General features: G+C 36.9%; 1 protein-coding gene and 1 non-coding gene across 2 annotated transcripts in view; both read left to right on the top strand.

Annotated features, from left to right (window-relative positions):
* LOC117788771 (slit homolog 3 protein) overlaps positions 1-23,097 on the top strand; it is a 56,347-nt gene that overhangs the window by 2,673 nt on the left and 30,577 nt on the right. The window contains exons 2-3 of the mRNA XM_034627635.1: positions 10,380-10,440; positions 21,431-21,508. The gene's annotated coding sequence lies outside the window, so the exon portion shown is untranslated. The remainder of the gene's footprint in view (positions 1-10,379; positions 10,441-21,430; positions 21,509-23,097) is intronic.
* Positions 19,739-19,810, top strand: Trnad-guc. Its single transcript has one exon. It is a non-coding gene; the product is annotated as a tRNA-Asp (tRNA).

Here is a 23,097-nt window from a genome sequence, read left to right as displayed (position 1 = left end):
TTTAATTGCTGCCTGGCACTTAGCTAATGTAATTTATATTACATCTTATGCTCTAAAAGCTTTAAGTAGCCAAAAAACAACAACAACAGCCCGACAAAAAAACCAGCAGCAAAGTGCAACAGCATCCGAGTTTCGGTTCTCAAAAGTGCCCCAAAGAATGAACCGAAAATGTGAAAGACGAAGAAGCAGAAGATGGAGGAGAAAAAAAAACTTTTGTTTATATTTACCTAACATTGTACTTGAAAGATATTTTCGTTACTTTTTGTGGCACTTCCCCCAACTCTGTCCCCCCTTTCACCACAGCCCGTTTACAGCTCTGCGTGTTTGTTTATCCAATGGCTAAAATATATTTAAGCTGTAAAAGTTGCCTCGTGTTGAATTCTGTTTTTAGTATTTACACCAGTCATAAATACTTTTTTGAGAAGAGAGTATAAAAAAGGTTAAGGTAGACAGGCTCTAAAGTCCAGCTTGGACTTCTCTCGTCACTGATAAAGTCGCACATAAAACTTGAATAATACACAATATTCCTCTTGCTATATTTGAAATTTATGTAAATTTTTCGCTGCCGCCTGTCGCTGTCGCTGCCTCTGTCTCTATCCCCCTACCCCTCACCTGTCTCCCCTGTCTCTGCTGTTATCTTGAATGTTTTTCCTGTTGGTAATTAAAAAGTTTTTGCTTTTCTCATTTGCGTCTCGTCTGCTTAGATTAGCTAATGCAGGTTGAAATTTCAAATTTGTGTGTCTGTGTGTGTGTGTGTGTGTGTGTTGAAATGGCCTTGGAATTGGGCTATAAAGCCTATTAGTGTTAGTTTTTTGGGCGGATTTATGGCGCGAGGCCAACTGATAAACGGGAAAACTAAACGCCTTGAGTTATGTTAAAGATGTCTTTAAGTAGCGCTACTTTGTGTGGTAGTAAGTGGCTTTTAATTTAAGAAGTTAACTCAAGCTTTTATTAGGGGTTGCTCCATGGAAATGTTGCCTTATCAAATTCTCTTACAGGGTAATTACATTTCTTTTATGAATTTAATTCATTACTCAAAGTGATTCATCATTATTATTATGAGTCAATTTAAGTCACCTTTGTTTAGCTATAGAATAAGCAACTTCAACTTGGCTAACAAGTTAGGCGAAACTGATACTCACATGTGTTAACTTGGCTCTGTAAGTGTTTTGCCTTGTTTAGCATACATTTATATTTGCCCTCAATCCACATTTGGCAACACGTCTAATACTTTAGCTAACACATGCCAGAACCATATCATTTGGTCAGTCAATTATGAATACTGAAATTCCTGCGAGTTGAGCTTGAAACTTGTACTTGGATGCTAATCAGTTGTTGTCGCTGCAGCAGAGCGATTAATAAAGCCACAAAACATATTGACGGGGCCTAGAGGGGCTTAAGCTTAAGAGTTTCAGTTCAAGCTTTGACCTTGCCGTAGAATCTGACTGAATAGTTAAAAACAAAAGATCATTAGTTGGAGCGTCTAATAAAAACGTTTGATTGCCCATAATTATGGTTAAGTTGAAATGACAGAGGAGACGCCGCCGGGTCTACAAGTTGTTAGCCCTTGTGCCAAAATTAGTTTAAACGTCTTGAGACAGAAGACAGTCAGCAAACTTGTTGGCAAACTGTCGTGTTGCATGCATTTTATGGCTTCATTAGTCTACAGTGAGAGAAGGAGAGGATAGAGGGGCATAAGGAGAGTGAGAATATGTGGTGACAGTGTGATGTAAGCACAGACAATACTGATGAGGAAGAGACATACAGAGACAGACGTACAAGTCTAATTATGTGAATGTTGTGTACAATGCGTCGTATGCATAATATAATTAATAGCCATAAATGTTAATTGCGCATACGCCACGTTATCCAACTATTTGCTGGGCCCTGAAAAACTTTTATGTTTGTTTTATTGCCATGCCTGTCTGTATTTATATTTTGCCAGCTTTGAGCTTGTCAATAAGCTCTTGCCTGCGTCCCTCTTTATAGAGACACGTGTCCTTAGCTCACCCTAATAATATATATATTTGTTTGTATTTGTCTAGGTGAAAAGTGTGCGTTATGAAAACATTTTCACGGTGCTTTTCCTATTGCCTTTTGGCATCCTTTGTGTCGTCGTCAGCTTTGTGCCGAAAGTTTTTGCCAGTTAATTAAGCAAATATTTTTTGTTTACCAAGTTAATTTGCTTTGTAGACCCCAACAGCCCAACAGCCCAACAGCCCATAACCCGTCCTTGCCAGCAAACAACGTTGACATGTGCGGGTAGCTTAGGTTAGTTGCCTGTTGTTGTTTTGGAAATTAACTTGGCTTAATTCGTAGGTGGCTTTTGGGCAAAAGTTGTCGCTAAGATAGTTTTAGGGCCATTTAATCGCTTGGTTGGCTTAACGTTCAAGTTGAATTTAGTCTAGCAACAAGTTCAACTTCAATTCAGTTTAAAGCTCTTAATTTTCACTTTGAGCTTATGCTGCTAATTACTTTATCATAACTTTTACGGAAAACTTGAGAAAACGAGTGAAATTGAAGGAAGTTAATCGAGCATTAATATTAGAGTGATATTATTTGTAACCAATGCAATTAAAAAAGTTGAACTTATTTAAATATATTAAAGCTGCTTAAACGTTTTCAATTACCATTTCATTATATTTCTAATATTTTTTTTTTAGCTATTACCTTTAACTGTTCTTTATTTTACTTTAATCCATAATATGCAACATTATTTAAATACAAAAAGAGTCATACTAGCCTGTCATTACAAAGTACTCTCATATTTTAAGAGCTTGCTTTATATTTGTTCTTCTTTATTTTGGAAAAATTTGTTGCTGATAAAGCAAATTTTATATTGCTACAAGTATCAATAAACCCATAAATTTTAAAACATAGAACTTGTGTTCAAAAAATATAAATACGAAAGAAATTGTTGTCATTGTCGTTTTCGTTTTTCTTGTTGTGGTTTTATTGTTGGGTATTTGTTGTCAATTTTGTTGCTGTTGTTGTTGTCAGCCTATATTTCCACAATTCACGCTAGAATATATTTTCATCATTTTGTTGTTGTCGTTGTTGTATTATGTTTTATTTGTCTTGGTCTTATTTATGGTCTGCTCGTATTCTGGGGGCGTCAACTATGTGGTCACAGAGCATCAGCCTCTACATCAGTCGGGTTCCCTTTTTACTTATCTATTTTGTCAAGTTCGAGTGTAACAAATTTTTGCATATTTTGTCATAAATTTGTACTCGGCTGTCCCAGTCCGTGTGCCATTTTATTATCGTGTTTTCGCCCATGTTTGCTATTTTCTGGTCTTTACTTGGTTTTTATTTTTGGACAGGCAACGACAATGTTGTGCTATTAAATGCCTCAACAAATTTTAAATGGATTTTCATTGTTTTAATGGTCAGAAGTAAATTTAGAAATGTTTATTTTTTGAAACACAAAATCTGAATGAACGAAAAAATCATACATATATTTTAAGTTACGCCAAACAATATTTTATATGGTAGCAAACAGATGGCCGTAGAACTTGACATGTGCTCATGAAATGGGCGGGCCTTGTTTGGGGCTAAATATTTATAAAACATTTGCTACAACTCTTAACATTTTTAAATAAATCGATCGAAGCGAAAAAGCGACTGTTAATGAGCCATATAAACATTTAATTTACATGAAACTTAATGGGAACTGTTGACAGCATAAAACATATAAATGTTGAATAGAATAATAGATATAGACATTGGTATAGAAATAGGAACAGATCTAGATAGACATATACATATACTTTTACAGATATACTTATTAAATATATCTTTTTATTTATTAATTCGACTTTCCTAATAGTATTCTGTATGTATCAATAGACCTTTTCCATTCGAAACTTTTATACTATTTATCAATTATTTCTACATTATATTCTGGTTTACTCAATCCAAAGTAAGAATTCCTACATTTATAGATAAGAAAATATTTGTATAACGGTCGAACCTTATTTAGTATTTATATATATTAGTCTATTTTATATTTATTAAGCTCTATTTTCCTATCTCATTCCTATCTCAATTGCATTTCCCCTAGTTGCTGGGTTAGCAATCGATTGTTTACCCATCCCGATACTATCTATAAATTATTTCAACATTATATTCTGGTTTACTCAATTCTAAGCCAGCTTACGCGCCATACTTTTTACAGTCTTTGTCGCCTTCTGCGCTTCTGCGCTAACTACTTCGAGTCGAAGTATACAAATATTGACCAAGAAGAGTCAGAACCATAAATAAGTGAACAGAGTCCATTAGCCGCAGCTCCAGTATCGATGCCATCTATTTCTACAGTCACAACAAAGCGCTTGCACAACAATTGCAGACACAGTTTATAGAAATCAAAACCTGAACTGGAAACTGAAACATTAACTGATGGGAAAGGCGATCCGGGGAACTAAGTGGAAGTCATGCCTTGGGGGCTAGTCAGCTAGTCAGATAAACAGCTACTCATGGGCCGAGTTTATCTTATCGTTGCCCTTATCAGCAAAACTGGGAAAGGTAAACAGTTGATAAGGCCAAGCACTCACACACATAGAAGCTTTGAATGCATAGCGAGTCATTTGCCTGACTAAATATATTTTCCTCTATTGGAATAATGACGCATCGAATCGTGCTGTCTAAAAACCAAAACATTAGAAATTCTATAAATTCGCTTAAGGCACTCGCAAAATTAATCAAAATGCCATCAAAATTAAAAGAAAATAAGAATACAAACTCAAAAACTGAAATCAAATTTTTTATTAACCAATTTCTGTCTTTAATTTGACTATATAAATTATATACAATATTGTATGGTAGAGTCTCTCCAGCTCTTAAATAAACAATTTCAGTCTATAGCTATCTATATACATTGTATGCATATTATTATTGTAGAATCTCTCTCAACTCTTGAGCTGGCAATTAAACAAAAATCTCTCGCCTACAATTCCCTCGTCGGTGTGAATGGCACGTTTCAAGTATTTGTTGCCAAGAATCTACTTATAAATACAATATCTGTTCGAATATGCCCCTACGTAGTATCGTTCTCAATTGTCTCTCTCTCTCTCTGGGGCTTTAAATTTTTAAATATTTTCCATTTTAATTGGGACAACGTGAGTGCAATATTTAAACAGAATCGCATCCGTTTGCCCAGTAGTAAATTATGTTAATTAAATTTATTATTGTTTGTACTTCATTTTTGCTATTGTTGTTGTTCCATTCCAACCATTGAGCAGCACTAACCAAAATATAATGGCCCAAATAATGGGTAATTATTATCGCATGTCGCTCAGTTTTCAGTTGTTGTTGTCGGTTCATTTACAACTGGCGACGTGTTTTGGGTTCTCCGTTTCTGTTTCTGTTTCAGTTGCTGATTTCATTTTTTTCGATTGGGTTGTAAAAATTAATTGCAAAATATGTATTTTTAATAGACTTTGGCTCTGTGCAAGCCTTGTTATTAAACCGATTAGTCTAGCAAAAATTAAAAATGAAAAAAAAAATTGCTTTGACTTTGACTTGATTTTTTCGTTGTTATTGCATGTTCAGAATTTTCAAATAAGTTGAGGGTTTTCAACTCTAAAAGTTGACTTCAACTAACCGAGTTAAGTGCCAATGGATGTTGTTGAAGTGTGCAACCAATAATTAAGCCCAGATATTTGTAGAAAATGTCAAGGCTCAAATAATTTAGAATAAAATCAGTTCAAAATTGATATAACAAAAATTATATGATTTCTTAACATAATTAATCAGAATTCTAAATAGGAAACAATTTTCTAAAGTCATTTAATCATTTAAAAATTTTGTATCTAGCATTCTGGCTTTTAAAATTATAATTGTTGTGGTTTTTTTTACATAAATGTACATAAATCTTAATATTTATTCACAAATACTTTGCTCAGGATCGGGTTTACACTTAAGTATTTTTCTGACGACCTGTTTAGGTGCTTAGTTGCTTACATCATTCAAATTCGATTTGAATAACCTTCGAGTATGAGCAACCGTGCAAAATGAATGACATTTTCTCGACTGTATTGTGAACACTTAGTATAATCGTATATCGCTAATTTGCATGAAACTTTCGGATTGTTTTTGATTCGTTTCGTCTCGCTTAACTCTTGGTTATATTTATATATTTTTCGTGTATTTCTCATGAATGCGAAACGTGTTTTGCAATGCCAAAAAAATGACATTATAAGATGTTTGACACAGTACCAAAAGTTTTTCAAGTGTATACCCAGCTGTGGGGCTTCTAAGTTAGCACTATATAAATAAATGACTTCATTTTGTTGTTGTTGCTGTTGTTGTTGTTGTTGTTGCGCTAAGTGACTCGGACTTGGCTGTCAAGGTGAGTCAAGTCGTTTGTATTTAAATTTCGAAACATTCGAAATATAAATGTTCAGCAAGCTGAGAGCAAATCAGAGATACAACAAGACAACAAGAGAACTTTACATAATTAATTAATAATTAGTTGCTTCAATGTTGGACAGGTGGCGTCTGTGTTCGACAACACGCCCATGCTTATCGAGGGAAAACTTTTTGCCCCTCACTTGCTCATCATTAAATATTTAAATGAACTACATTTCCATACTCTTTCCGTTTATACCGCAGCGCCCTCTATCGATCATTTATTTGCCTTTGTCTATGCGGTACACATGGGATTGACCCAATAATTAGTTGCACTTAAGTACACATTAGATAAGTATGCGGTTTCACCTCCATCTCAAACCCTGAGAAATGTGTTGACATTTCCTCTGGTGAAATTGATTAAAAGTAAATATTTTGAATAAAAACTCTTTCTCTCGTTCTCTCCTCCTGCTGCATCGGTTAGTGTTGTAAAGGGTTCGTTGTCTAGCCACAAATTACATACTAAGCTAACCAATGCCGTAGGGCAATTCAAAATTTCTGTTTAGTTCGAATTTTTTGATTGAGGGGAGGCATCCGAAATTATTGATTTTTTCTATGCGGGTTTGCTGATTTGTTGTTTGTCTGCCGAGCGCTGGGAGCGCCTTGTTTGTTTGGTTGTTTGTTTATTTGTTTATTTAATGTTTGCTTGACTCGAAAATAATTTGGGTTAAATCAACACAAATGTAATCAATGAATAGACGAAAGCACAGTACAACACCAATTGAAAGTTAAATTGTGAAAATTGAAAACGAAAACCGATAGTGAAAAATATTTTATTTTTGTTGGCTGTATAATTGCTTCCTGGTTAGCTTTAGCATTATTGTTGGTGCCACAATTTGTTTAACAATTCTGGTACTTGAATTATGGTTCTTATATGTTGTGCCTTCACTTGAAGTGGGCGGCATTTCATCAAAGTTTGTTTAGCATAAGTTTTCGGAACTCAGAACTTCATATAAGTAGAAGGGGACATTATGAGAGCATTCAACTGGAAGCTTCTTTAAAAGTATTCAAGTTGAGTATTTATTTAAAGAAAAGTTTAGTAAATTGTTGTTTTATTTATTTTCTAGTTGCTTAATAAGGTTTACAAAGTTTCCCCTTTTTATAAAGTATTCGCAATGCACTTAAGAGCATTCTCTCTCTCCGTAAATTAACTAAAATTGCCAGCATTTTCAACATTTAAATTGCTTAAGCTCTCTCAGGCACGTGTCTTATCTTTTTCATTGGCCTCTAAGTACACAGACTATACCAGAGTTGAGTTGTCACAGCTGAACTGACGACCCCTCAGACACTTATCAACAGCAATGCGTTTGTGAATCGTACACACACACATACGAGTACGAGTACGAGTACATACGAGTACATTCGAGTATGCCAATTAAAGTCGACCTGAGCTTTTGAGCAGGGGCTGAGCCATTGCAGTTGCAGAGCTTAAAGCGTTGCCCAAGTCAAACTAATAACGGGCTCAAGCGAAAAGCAAAGGCAAATGTGCTAAAAGGTTTGCAGGGCGTGGAACAGTGTTGACAAAAAGCCATAAAATGCCAGACGTTGAAACAGTAGAAGCTGCCTCCCTCTCTCCTCCCTCTCCTCCCTCTCTTCCACCCCCATGCCACATCCCTCTGCCAAGTTAAGGAAGTAAGAGAGGGATAAAGAGCAAGACGAAGCACGTAGACAAGGGAAGCACATTGTGCTCTGGCGAAATAAAATGCTAAAATTATTCATTTTGCAAATAAGCAGCGTAAATATTTAATTAACAACTCAGCGCACACACAACAAGCAAAGTGTAATTGTGTGTGTGAGTGTGTGTGTGTGAGTGTGTGTGTGTGTGTGTGTCTCGCTCGCCTAAGGTCTCCTCTCTCTCTCTCTTTCTCTCGCACTCACTCAGTCACATATGACGGTAATATAATATTTATTTATACTGTGTCGCAGGCAACAGTCGGGAGCTGTGACAGTTCAAGTCACCTACGAGTAGCTGCCGACGATGACGTCACGACAGTCGAGTAACGGTATCACTGACTGTTGCTTCCTCGACATTTTCGGCTTCGGCTAAAAGGGTCTTCGGGTCATTGAAGTGAATGACATACGAGTAAGCTCAAATTCTTATCAGTTCAGTCTGTAAACCGATGCAATCGTTGATTCAATTTATAGATAAGCAATTACTCGTAATATCACAACGATTCAAATCAGTTATTATACAAATCAAATTGAGTTTCTTTCATCTTATATTTCTCTTAATTTAGTTGTTGGGAAATCTTCCTTTTACACCATTTAACTATAACTTTATTTCAAGACACTTGCTTCATTTGGAATATGCTTTAATTAAATTAGATTTTTCTTATCTTACACCTCTTCTGCATAGCAATATTAAGATTGTCTCGCTCCACATTTGATTTCATTTGCAGAAACTGTTCCAGGGTGAAGCTGGTCCTAGAACTAACCGCTTGAGTTGTCTGGAAGGCCCTGGTCCTATTCGGACCGTTATATTCGACCCGGGCTCTGTGGGCCTTGACTAATTAAATTAGTGAAGTCTGCAGTCGAGACTGGACGTTGTTGTTGTAGTAATTTTAGTTTTTTTCCGTAATTGTTGTTTTCGTTTGGCTTTTATTGCCTCAGTGTGTTGTTGTTCTGCAGCTAGTATGACTTAATGGCTTTAATACCAGGCCAATTCAGTTACGAAAATTCCATTTTTCTGTCTGTCTTAAAGCGGCTTAGCGAAAATCGATGGAATCGCTAACTAAGAAATACCCTGGCAAATAAAGCAATTAATAACAAATATGTTTATGTATTTTATAAGCCATCAAAAACGGCTCAGCACGTACCAAAAAGAGGCAAACTTTAGCTCTGGACTCGGATTTTATGTGCAGGTGCTTAAATATTCCATTAAAAGAGCGTTAGAAAAGAGCCCACAACGTTGCCCAGGAAGTTGTTGAGGTGGGGCAGAGTATAGTCAAGTTAGGAGTTCGGGACTCTGGACGTTAAAAAACTGAACAGGAAAAGTGTTGGATTTCGTCATTGTTTCAATGTGTTTGTGTGTGCGGAGCACAAACAACTCGTAAAAGTCAGCAAATATTATTGCCAGACTTTGGGGTCGAGCTATTAAAATGTCATCATTCTGGCAAGGGGTAAACAAAGGGGGTGCCCAGTCAACTGTTACGATAAGTCAAAACACGCAACTTCAATACATGCGCCTGTTTTTATTGGCAGTCCAATTCCCCAGATCTCCCAGTTGACGTATTTATTATTTAACACCTTGAATCAGTCAGTGGTAACAGTAACTGTATCAGTAGGAGAAAGAGAACGAGAAATATAAACGAAAACCTAAGCGGAAAATAGCTATAAAATGTTGACCTTTTTTTTTTTGCACGCACCCTAAGTCAAGACATCAACCCATCAAGTCATCAAGCTAGGCGACTTGTGGGTGGTCCGCTTTTATTGGGTACTCTAGTTTTTACGAGTCGGCACACCATAAGTTAAAATATTTAAAAGTGTGCTTAATTATGCTGTGAAAAAAAAACGCGTACTATAAACAAACTCTCTAGGCACGACAACGATGACAGCCTATAAAGTGTTTTGTAGAGTACTTTTCTATTCTTCAGGCCAACAAAGTAATTTCGAAAGCTTTTCTTAGCAAGTAAAAAAAATAAATAAATTATATAAGTATATAGTTTCTACAAAGAATTGTCTTTTAATATCATACAAAAATAAATAAATAGAGTAACAATATAGTATTTACAAAGAATTGTCTATCAATATCAGTGAGCAAATTATAAAATGTGCATGTATTAGTGAGCTTTTGGTTCTGTTCTCACTATCTTCATAGGCTGAGCTTTAAGCTTTCGTCTCCTTAGCATCCGTGTGTCGTGTACATGAGCTAAGCGCAATAACGCTGCTCTAATATCTCATAAAATTGAGGAATTCCTGTATATAATTATTATTCTTATGCTAACCGTTCTTTCAACTATATCTATTTACAGTTAAAAACCACAACGCACCAGTTGCAATTCAATAATCCTCAGCTGCGAACTTTTTTTTCGGGTAAGTTTCAACTGTATATCGATTTAAACGCTCAACTGTCCGAGTGTCCAACTGTCCAAGTTGCTCTGTTCACATGTTGTTTAACACGCTCTGGCGGCTGCCTGTTACCAATTCCCCACCCCTCCCTCTATAATCCACAGCCAGCGTCTAACCTGAACCCATATCCAAACCGACACCCAAACCAAGACCCAAAACTCGATGCCATCGCTGCTGCTGTCGCTTGCTATTCATGTACGCTATCATAGACATTCAAATTGAATTACAACAAACACTGAGAACTGACAGCCGAATGGCTTTGGATGTTGCCAGCGTTACGAGTCCGAGTCCGAGATGGTCGCATAAAATATGCAATTGCAAGTGCAGACATTGCAAGATACTATGCGGAGTTGGAGACGTAGACGGTCACAACTCAGGTGATATATCGCAAAACTAGTTTACGCAACATGTGGCATGTGCATTTTGCATGCCACACACACACAACGCACAACACACAACACAACACAAACAGACGTGCCACAAAAAAAATTGACATTTTGACATGTGGCGGTACCTCAAGATTTGCCACAGATAAACTACAAATGGTCAGCGTTGCCTGTGACCGGTTCTTGTGGTTTTCGTGGATGTCGGAATGGGATGGGATGGGAGGGGAGGGGTGCAAGCGTAAAGTGTCTTTTAAATACAAATGTTATCTCGAACATGCAACAGAACAAATATCAAAATGTGTATACTCACTCTATGCACTACGTGCCACGTTTTGTGGCTGCTACAATTTTTAATGGATTGACGGCAGACAACGAATGGACATTAGAAACTGGGATCCTCAATCCCAAAGTCATGCACACACATGAGCATCATTCGAACCGTATGGACCTCAGATGCACTCTTCTCAGACTCTTCACTCTACACACTCTACACAATCTACACACTCTCCACTCCACACTCTCCACTCCTTTCTGAATGTGTTGCATGCCAAATTTCGCTTGGCTTCTGCAGTTTTCTTTCAATAACTGGCCTCCTGTTAGCAGGTAACCAGTTACCACTTTTGTTAGGCACGTACTCACTTAAAGTATCTGTTAGATACTCAAACTCGATATCATTTACACAGCTAAACTCTCTTTCGGGGTGTCAATGGGCGTTGCAGTGCGACTATTGATATTGCATATATTTATTTTAATTGCATTCGTTGTTCGCATTGAGTGTCTTTGCTGATAAACAATGTCCAACTGTCCGTCCAACTTCGAGCCATGGCTTTGAATGTTGTTTGGGACCTTGTTTTCGCTTAGCTAATTGGCAATTGAACGGTAGTTTGCCGTGATCATCAAGTAAATTTGTAAACGTTAACGATTTCCATTATGAGTTTGCCAAGTGCAAGTCATCGATAAAATGTTATCAAGTCACTTGAAATGCAATTTTAAAGATAATTTTCTAATGATACGAATAATTTATATGTATTTATTTGTATAATTAATTTACATTTATTTTTATTTATTCATTAAACATGGGAAATCATTACTAAGCTACACTGCGATTAACAATATAATAGATTGCTCACTTATACTTTTCATTTTAATACAGTTTTTAATAATTACACTTTATAATGATAATGGTATGTTTTATAAACAAAAAGTGTCTAACAGCTGTCCAAAGTTGAATTGTCCAAAAAGTTGTTAAACTTTTACTCATGCATTTATGCAAATATGTATCTCTAAACAGTTTTTGGCTAAAAGCATTCTTATGACCAAACGAAACGGCGTCTAGACGTCTGTCTGTTTTTTAGCAGTCAACACTTAATTTCAGCCCTGTCCCTGCTAATGATATCATTTTGGACTGGCTTAGAGAGAGAGAGAGAGTGTGTGATAGAAAGAGAGAAAGAAGGAGTATCATAATTGATATTCATATGCAGGTTTGCGGTTGCATCTCATTAGCATCGCATCGTATATCCTTATATGATATTATGAGTATGTGTCGACTGTTACCTGTGCGTATAAATAAGCACATAATCAGGCGGCAAAATTGCGTTGGCAGCAGCCTGCCGCATGCATAAATAAACAAATAATTTGCAACAATTACCATAAGTTGCGTTGACATCTCCACTCGCTGCAAAAGTGTTTGGATATTCAAGTTATGACTAACTTAGCATCGACCTTCCTGCCAGGCCAAGTCAAGCCAAGCCAAGATGATGATGTTGTTGCTGATGCTGATGATGATGATGATGTCAGCGAGAGCTACCAGTCGATAAACATAAATAGACTCCCCTCTTCATATCTCGCCCCCTCATAGTCATATCGTTAAGTGTTTGGCTTTATGGCCAATGGGCGACAGACGCATCTCAATTCCGACTTTGAGTCGTTTCTTGTATAACGTGGAGTCGGCTTTAATTAGCGGCTGACAATTAAATAATATTTTTGCCAGCTCTCTATCTCACTTCCACTCCTGTTTCCCCCCCTCTTTCTGTGTGATGCTGCCGACTTGTTAACTCGCTGCCCGACAGTCTGCCAACAAGTTTTAATTACCAGACGGATGAAAAAAATGTCTCCCGGGCAGTTAGTTTTTGATAGTCGCTGCTTTTTAATGACTCTCCATTCAGTTGCTGTCTTTTTTCATTATTCTTGTTGTATATATGTATATATATGCAAATAGTAGTATTTTTTAACACATTTTATGGTCTGTGATTGTTATCCGCTTGTCGGTTTTTAAAGCTATCATTTGGCTGTTACGGGCCCAGTTTTCCAGTTTCCCAGGGCCCGTCACTCTTCATCTAGGCTTTGGTTTAAAATATATTGACACTGTGACAATTTTTTTTTTTTGATTTGTTGCTAATTTTAACAGCAGCCCATTTTGTTTTTTTCGTTTTTTTTTTTTTATAGCGCCTATCAGTAGAAATACGAGTTCTGCGCAGATTTACGAGCTTTGATTATGACAGGCCGAAGCTTTGCTTCTGGGTGTTGATTGTCTGTCTGACATATTGACATGCATTTTGTCAATAAAAACCAGCAGCAGTTTGTCATTTGATTTGATTTTGATGAAGGTCGTTTCTATTAGCCGCTGTAAAGTTACGGCAATTTTGTGGCGACCTTCCCCAAATTTGGCCTCCACAACAGACAAAGGCTGAAAGTATCGCATGACTGACATGGGGAGACCAATAAAAGACCTTTCGACATTTAAATGATACAAATTTATGACTGCTCTAGATCTAACAAAAGAATGCCAAAGGAATTTACATATTCTTTTATTGATTGCTCTGCTTGTAAATGTGTGTAATATGTATAAGTAGTAGTGCGAAAAGCTCTGTTTGCCATATTGCTTGTGCTGCAAGCTTTGAGCTTTAAAAGCGTCTGTGTACGTGTGCCGTGTACGTGTGCCGTGTACGTGTGTCTGATAAAATGTCGACTTTACTTTAAGCATTTTGGCATTTGTTTAATTCTTTAAAGCTAGTGGTATCACAGAGAACTTAATTGAATTGACTTTTCATGTTGTTCTCCTTAGACGATCTAACCTATTTCGCGGCAAGTGCTGTGACTGCCACTTTAACCCATCATCACAGCGTCAAGCTCTAGTTGTATGATAACGTTCTTTGCTATGGGAAACGCCCTTTAATACGAGAATTGCTTTTGCGTTCTCCGGCTTATTTACAACTTGACATTTCATTTGCGTGAATCGCGGGCGGCACTTCAATGCGCTCCAATTGCATTTTATGACAGACCAAACTGACATACTTTGAGTCATTTCCCAGCACAAATACACTTACTTGTATACGCAGAGACACGCACACACTTCTAGGGTTGTCACGCCTTCGCAATGTTGGCGACTTCGTCGTCCTTTTCAATCGCATTATAAATTTAATGTGTTGACCTTTTTGGTTCGGCCTCAGCTCGACCGCAATTTCAATAGATTGGCTGCAGAAATCAGCGCTAAAGCGAAGCGAAAAGGGCTCTTAAAACAGTCGTTAAATTTAAGTAAAATAACCATAAGTAGCTAGGGGTCATAACTGCAAAATGAAAGAGACAGACAGACAGACAGAGAGAGAGAGAGAGAAAGATAGAGAGAGCTACAAGTGAGTACAAGTTGCCATTGCGAACTGCGATTTTAATGCCGTTTTGTATCTTTCAGAACCTTGCTCTTTAAACTTGTTTCTAGGGTTGTCGCATTTCACGCTCACTGCACGCACGTCCGCCCCTGCGTGTCCGCCAATATCCTTAGCCATTTCCTGCTTTGTTTCTTTGTCTTTTTGTCTTTTTGTGTTATTCTCCTTTTGTTAGAAGGTCGCCACTTTTTCTTGGCACTTGCTCAAGTCATGGGTAAAAATTTTTGTGACAAAAGCTGCGTACCAGGCTTCAGCATCAAAATATACAAAAATACAGCAAAAAAACCTAACTTTCTAAAGAGTTCTTCGGTTTTTCCGTTTTTGTTGCTTGGCATTGAATAAAACGTCTTCAACTAGAAGCAAAACATTCTAAATTGTTTTTCTTTGGCACACAAAACACAACCCAAAAAACCACCCAACCTGCTCCTCCTTTTCTGTTTCTCATCTACACATGTTCTCTGTTATTTTTGTTAAATTTTTCAGGGGCTGTCCTCTTCTTTCTCGTTTTCTTGGCTCAACCGGCCTGGCCATGTGTACTTCAAAAGCAGCTTGGCTAAGAAAAGTTTTCTTGTTTCAATGTTCTTTCATTGCCTGGCCACACTTTTTTTGAAGGACTTCCACGGGTCCATACCCCTTCTTTTCGTTACGATCCATTCAATGTGTATATCTATCTATCTTGTATTGATACAAAAGTCCTGTGTCCTTTCCTCTGAGTCCTGTACTACGCTTGAATAATTTTTGCTTGTGCAAATATTTTATTGACTATTATTTTGCCCTTGCCGTTTTTTCAATGCCACGTTTTGTTCCTTTGTAGCGGATTTTATTTAAGAGTTTATGTTGCTTTAAACTTGTAGATGTATAAATTTGCTTTATATTAAAAAATTACTAACAATTTCAGTTTGGCTTATCTCGACATGTTAGTAAGTACATATCTGCTAATAACTGAAAAACCATGCCAAATTGGAAAAAAATTTGGACTTATAAAGTAGTAACTATAAATGTTAATAATGTCATTCAAAAAATTGGTTAACCTTTAGATCTTAATTGTGATGTTGATACTTAGCTATATTATTAAGCTTGAATAATAAAATGAAAACGAACTTTTTATATATTTAGTGCCAAAAGGCATTCGATTAAAATTTTCTAGATAATCTATCAAAGCGTTCATTATAATTAATTGTATAAATTGCCGCTAATTTTGAGCGTTTCAAATTTTTGCACATCACATTGGATCGTGAATTGCGGCAATTAAAGCATTTAACACGCATTTTATTCACACACAAACGAGCAGACTCAAAATGTACAATTTATCATCACGACTGCGATTATAATATTTAAATAGAATAAAAAATATTTTATTCAATGAATTCCACTCGGTCTGCTGTGTTCATGCAACTTATTAACTGGTAGAGAGTTTTGTATCGCAGATAATTGCTGCGAGTCTCTTTCAAACTGCGCGAAGCTAATGAAAAAATCATCATCAATGATCGAAAGAACGGGGAAATACGTATAGTTATATAGTTAAAGGCAGATGGTTTTGGTGGCTTGAGGGAAGCGTGGGAGAAGGCAAGGAAAACAATGCGTTTAAAAGTCATTGCCACTAATTTTATTAGACTTTTCATTTCGTTACTTGTTCTTGACTCAAATGATTATGGCAAGCCATAAAAAAAAGACAGAAAACAAGAAGAGATACAAGTTGGGCAGATGCCAGGGTGGAATCGGGATCACAGCTGGCTGGATACCGTAAAAAAACAGAAATGAAACCATCCTTGAAATCTATTGTCTGTCCTTGGGGTCCTTAAAGTCCAGAGTCCAGACAATTGCAATGAAGCGGGCAAATAAGAAAATGGGAAAAAAAAGAACGAAGAACAACTGATGCCGCCCTTACATAATTGAATAACATCAAAACAAATGCACAGACATTAAAATGAAAATGAAAATCAAAATATCTGTTAGATATAAGATAAATGCAATTTCCAGCTGAAATTTAGGACTCGTTTCCCGACGCTAAATTGCCATCTTGAAATTTCAATGTTATTGTTCTATGTCCATTTTCTGGGAGCAGGACTTGATGTTTTCCCTATACACATCTATGCATGAAAATTTCTGCAACTAGTCCGTTATATTTAAGTACAATTTGTTGTTGTTTTGTAATTATGCTGCAAATTAAATGAAAACACGAAAAACAATTAAAATTAAACAACAATAGAGGGAGAGGGTGCAAAGGATACTTTAACATTGTTTGTACATGATCAAAAATAACAAAAACTTTTAGATAAATAATAAATATTCCTGCCAATGCAACTTCACATTTTCCATTGTCTGTTTGAAGTGTCAAGGTCAAAAGTCATTGCAGCTGTTTGTATCGTATCGAAAAACAACAATACGAGCTGTATATTGCAATTTTGATGCTCTTTTGTTGCAGCACGAGTATCTAGATACTATTTTGTAATATTTTAAAAATACTAATCTCTTCTGAGCCGTAAAGCGATTAATTCAAATTTTCTTTTATTTTATTTATTGCCCGAATAAGATATTACACAATATCATTATCATGTTATCAATTTAGTTTCTTGACAAATGAAAATTAACAACAAAATTTATATTTAATAACATTTTTAATTTGATCAGATTTGAGCATGATTATCATATTTATTAGTAGTATTACATTTATAAACAGTAACATATTTATTAAAAAATGTCTATGAAATCAAATCATTTAATGCTAAACACATTAACGCTGTAGCCCATTAGCAACTAATATACCCCATTTAACGAATGTGAGGATGGCATGCAAATTGTCGAATATAATCATTAAATTGCCTCACAAATGTTGCTGGTCGCCAATTCAGTAGTCACACTGTCATTACCGTTACATTAAAATAATGAAAAGCTTTCACTTTAATGCAAAATCCGCAGCTAGTCAAATGCCATCAACAAATGCTGTGTAAACAGCATGCAACAACAACAACAACAACAGCAAAAGTAAAAAGTAAATGCCGAAACTGTGAAATTGTTGTTTGCCCACATGGAGGCAGTAGTGTACTCGTAATGAGTGGGTTACTCACACACACACACACACATACACAGAGTGAGAGAGAGGGAGAAACACACACTCATGGACACACTTATAGACACACTTGAGCTGCAGACTGGACGACTGTTACTGCTGCTGCAACTGCTCCAGTTAATGTTGCAGTGTGGCTGCTGCTGTTGCACGTAGGTTTCGCAGTGGCCATAAACAAGGACACGTACGCAATTAATTGCAGAATTATTACAAATTTCATTACATGCTAAAATATGCAAATTGTTTGACGTTGCCACTGGAAATCCCCAGCTCCAACTCCCCTTCCCCTGCCCCCTTTCCTAACCCATTCGCACATCGCCCTGTCCACGCAATTAAATGCATTTGCATACATAATAAATAAATAATGCAGCAGTGGTAAATGCGGCAACATTTTGCGCCAACGTTGATGCAACACCAACAGAAAGAAAAAAACAAAATATGTGAAATGCCTTTTAATTATAATTTTAATGCGTTTATGAAAACTAGAAATGCATGTGAAAATTGCTCGCTAAATGTGGAAAATAAAGAGTGGGGAGATTAATGCAAGAAAGAAACACACGAAAACAACAAAATTGAGCTCACAGCTGCCCTAGCGAGGGGCCACCTAGTGATTCGGCAGGGGTTGATTTGTCAGTTGCAGTATTTATTTTATTCCTACAAAATACATATCAGCCCATTTGCAAAGAAGCAAAAGTCCATTACATCAAAAGTGTTGTTTTGTATTGTTAGCAATATTGTTGTTGTTGCCTGTCTGCTGACTACTATTGCCATTGTTGTAATTGCGCCTGTTTGCCATTTTATTCTTGTTGTTGTTGTTGCTGTGTTGTTGGTGGTGTAGCATAAATATTGCATGTCTACAAAATATTTGGGTTAAAATTTTGCACGCACACACACAACTACATCCATACATACACATATAAAAAATGTTTTATTTGCATGATTGCACACATAAAGTGAGTGCTGTGGAGAGAACCCTGGGGGGAGAGTAAAGTGAAGCATAGGCTGCTGCCAGTTGAGTGTCAGTTGAGTGGCGTGTGTGCTGCCAGCGGCGACAGCAGCGTCGACTGCTATCGAATTGTTTGTGTAATTGTTTCTGTTGTTATTTTTATGCATTTTTTTTTTTTTGTGTTTCCTTTTGCTGATTGTTTGGCAGCAACAATAACACAAATAATAACAGCAAACAGCAGAAACGCACCTTGCGGTTTCTGTGGTCGCAGCGTGCCGCGTCTGCGCTGCGTCGCTGCGACGCATTGCTCACTGAGTGAGTGAATTGGACTGTGAGAGAGCGAATATGGAGGAGTCGACGTCACATGTGGAGCAAGGCGCGCTTTTCGTTTCGTTTTGTTTTTGCTGTTGCTTTTGCTTTATACTTTATGCATTATGACTGAATGGTTTTGAAATCGTTTTGGGACTGCGGCACTTTGTTGCCAGTTGTTTGATAGTAGTTTTTGTAATAGGTCTCCAAAGAGATGTTATCAACAAAGTTGAAGTGTTGACAGCTTTTAAGTGCTGCAAAACTAGAACAAAGGAGAATGTTCATACATAAATGAGCACATTTTTTTACAAACGTTAAAATAAATACAATTTTTTTTTTGCTATATCAAAAGATATTTAGATATCTGCACACGCAAAGCCAAAACACAGTAAAATATACAAACCATTTTTTTTGGATTTAAAAAATCTATCCTTGTGCGACCAATCATTAAATAATTTTCCTCTTAACTTGGCAATATTTTTGCAAACTGCAGCTCTAATTATGTGACAGATGGTGTTGCTTTTTCGGCTAGACTAATTGGCTGCTCTGCTTAGTGAGCTTAAAAGTAAAGGCATTTGAAATCGAAAGAGAAACGCCAAAATTTAAAGCACACATAAAAATAACAACAAGTGAGTAATCATAAATGAGCTTCTGCTGTACACACACATTCACTCCTGTCAAAAGCAAATTCACACTACGCTTGAAGAAAAGAGAGAGTGAGAGTCTAATTCGGCTAGCTCTTATTATACTATTCTTTTTGCTCTCTTTTTTTTAAACATATGTTTCTATTGCTCTCATTTTCTGCTGCCAGCAGTTGATATGATTTGATTAATAGGCGCTTGTCAAGTGGCTTCACATTATATCATCAAATTTGGTCAGATTTGTGACAACGTCCTCGATAGTATAGTGGTCAGTATCCCCGCCTGTCACGCGGGAGACCGGGGTTCAATTCCCCGTCGGGGAGAGACGTATTACGTTCTTTTTTTAATTTTTTTTTTACATATTTTTATGAAATTAAAATTATTGTATTTTTCACTAAATTCTTAATAGAAAATGCTAATACAATCTAAAGTCAAACTTAAACGTTTTCGAATGTCAACACATCTCTGTAAGGCACAACTCGTTGCAAAGCTATGCACACACAAGGTCGAACAAATGCCACACCCACCCACACATAACGACCCCCAAAGTGAGAGAAAAGTGCGTTTCGATTCATTCAAGCCTAAAAAAGTAAAAAAAAAAATGTAAACGAAACGAAACCAAAATCTGCGCTAAACCGCAAAACAATAGTCGAAATAGTTCGGAAAAATCTATGCCAGAGCTATTTTGGCCTGTCCGTCGCCCCTCCACCCTTCCGGTACTGCCCGCCTGAGGCCTGTGACCAATGGACCACAAAAATCACGTTATTTCAATTTAAATGCCAAACAGTCGCCGCTCTATCAATGGGGTCCATCTCTTTGGCCAGTTATGTGTGCTATGTGTGTGCTTTTTGTTCGCATTCTTGAAAGTCTCGCAATGGGCGTAGGGCGGGACTTTCGGTAACGCCCACATGCGAAAATTGAAATAATCCACAATCCAAGCTGAATGCGTAATATCGCCAATTTATCACTAGGCGTTAGGTTCCACACAATAACAACAACTTGCAGTAGCTTGTGTGGGTAGTTTTTTTTAGTGGAGAGTCTTTTTCTTTTTGGGAGATTCGGGGGAGTCTTTCACTTTCGTTTCATTGGGTTTTGGACGCCTCTTCAGTTCCATTATCGGATGCGTGGTCTAATGAAGAATTATGTTCATAATTTCCAAATTTATCGTCGCGACCCTCTGACAACTTGTACTATGATCATGAAGATGATGATGCAGGCTGTCGAAGCTCTGTCGGGTCTGGACTGGTGTCTAACACTTAAGTGTGTCAAAATGTTGTCGCTGTGGAGTAGCTGCCACACACAAATTGCTGTGGCATGCAGGCGTCGGTGTCCCCCTTCTACTGAACATGCCCCTGCCCCTCATCGTGTCAGTTACAAAGATAGAGAGAAAGAGAGAGAGAGAGAGAGAGAGATAGACACTTCGAAATATATGTTTTTATATTTATGATGCGTCGAGTCAGTCCAACATAGCTCAACTCAACTCATCTCATACTCGCAGCATCTCTTTCAGTTCACAGTTCAAAAAGTCATTTCAAGTTTCTTGTTTCAACAAATTTCCAGTGAAAGTTTTTCGTATTTCTTTTCTTCTCTCTTCCTTTTTTTTTTTCAATCTTTCTTGAAGTGTGTCCATGTGGTGCGTACCCTATTAATTTTCACTTAGTTTAAGTTCCGACTTCGTATTAAATTTCCGTGTCAATCCTTTTCTCAGTTTAAATCGAAACAGATGACAAAACATTTTCAGTTTTCCACTTTTTCCACTTCAACAGTAGCAACTTTTTTAGTGCTCTTGATTCCAGTTCGACAGACTGGATTTAATTGAAAATATTTTTAGCTGCTTTTAATTTACTGTTTGGCTTCAACAATTCTGTCTCTCTCTCTGTTCTTAAGTGCTGGAAAATTTATGTGGCAGCATATTAAATTTATACGTTTGCTCTTCATTACAGATTATTATGCAGCCCAAATTGTGTGTGGATTAGTTCCCGAGTGGTTGCACATGTGTGAAGTGTTCCAGAACCTATTGGGTAAGTGTTCGACATTAGCCATGGATTTTTTTTAGATTGACCTCAAACTAAAGCTCTATTAAACAGAGCGGTGTAATTAAATGCTTTAATAAGCGAAGAAAAAATAGATATATATTTTTAAGATATTCGGATACATATCTTAAGAATATTAAATTTTTTAATCAAAATCCAATATTTTTACCTTATGAGATTAGAATTTATTAGTGTCTAATAGTATAGTATGTCATACTATCCCTGAGGAAGATAATTGTATAATTAAAACAAACTAAATCCTCCTTAAAGACATTATCTAAAATTACAAAATTTAACTGTGAATAATCTCACAATTCAGTCATCTCAAGGTTGTTGGTACAAAAAGTATAATTTTATTATTTCGAGAACAAAACTGGTTCCAAATGTCAATTTTTTTGTTGCTAAAATCTAAATACAAATTTAATTTATGGTCGTGAAAAAAGTAAAATTGTTTTAAGCTTAGCTCAGACACTTAAATGCTTTACTCATAATTCAAATAAATAAGAAAACAAACCAGATAATAAATTTGTTAAAATAATATAAAAACAATTTGCATAACACGCAAATGTTGCGGCTAATTAAGCACAATTCGAAAGGAAAGTCGCCAAAAAGCAGCTGGAAAGTATTACGGAATAATGCTGAACACAGCTGCGTACAATTTGGGCAAACGGAAATGCATTTAAAATTTTTACGACTGCTCGGCGGCTCTCTGAGATACTTTCGCTGCAATCGCTGAGATACTTTTTGCATTCTGTCAATGCCGCAGGACTCTCGTCGGAGTGCCGGAGTTCAGCTTGTGCGTCCTCTAAAAAAATGTGACTTCTTTTTTTGCAGACATCGTTTGTAGGAGGCACTGCGCCTACATCCACCCTCTCTACACACTACCACCCACCCTCCGACCCTCTCGCAGTGGCTGTGGAGCGTTGAGCGCTCCGAGTCGACGCCTGTTTGTTATTTACCGACAACTTTATGGCCACATGTCGACGTCGTCAACGACAAAAAAAAAATTGTCATCATAAACAACAAGGCACAAAAAATTGTTGCTTAAATTTCTGCCTTGTTTTTTTCGCTTATTTTCATTTGCTTGTTGTTGTTTGTGGTTGCTGTTGTTGTTGTTGTTGTTGGCGAGCATGTGTGAAAAATAAGCAGCCGCTTGACTGTTGGCTTGCCCTAGTGGGTAATGCGGTGGGCGTGGCTGTTTCGGGAAAGCGCCGCGGCGTCTATTTAATGAAGTGCCATCCCAGGCCAAACCCAGTCCCAGTCTCAGTCCCAATCCCAATTCCATTTTCTCTCCCATTCCCTGGCCTGACTTGGCCTAAGGCCTCTTGTCTATAGTATTTGTTGTTGTTTGCCACATGATGGCAGTGTGAATTTTCACATGCCTTTGGTGCAGTTGGAATTGTTTTGACTTGACGTTTTGGATTGCATAAAGTGCCGTCATTGAGTTGTTTATCTTCGTATTTGCTCAAGGTGCTAACCAAGTCAACTTAAGATTTGTGGAAGGCTCAAAAATGGCCAAAAATGAGGTTGAGGCAAATTAGTAAGTTACTTATAAGAAACATAAACAAACTAACTTA

This window comes from Drosophila innubila, assembly GCF_004354385.1.
Source record: "Drosophila innubila isolate TH190305 chromosome 3L unlocalized genomic scaffold, UK_Dinn_1.0 0_D_3L, whole genome shotgun sequence".
NCBI classification, from domain to species: domain Eukaryota; kingdom Metazoa; phylum Arthropoda; class Insecta; order Diptera; family Drosophilidae; genus Drosophila; species Drosophila innubila.
Note: the sequence above shows the minus strand (reverse complement) of the source record. Positions and strands in the feature narration are given on the sequence as shown.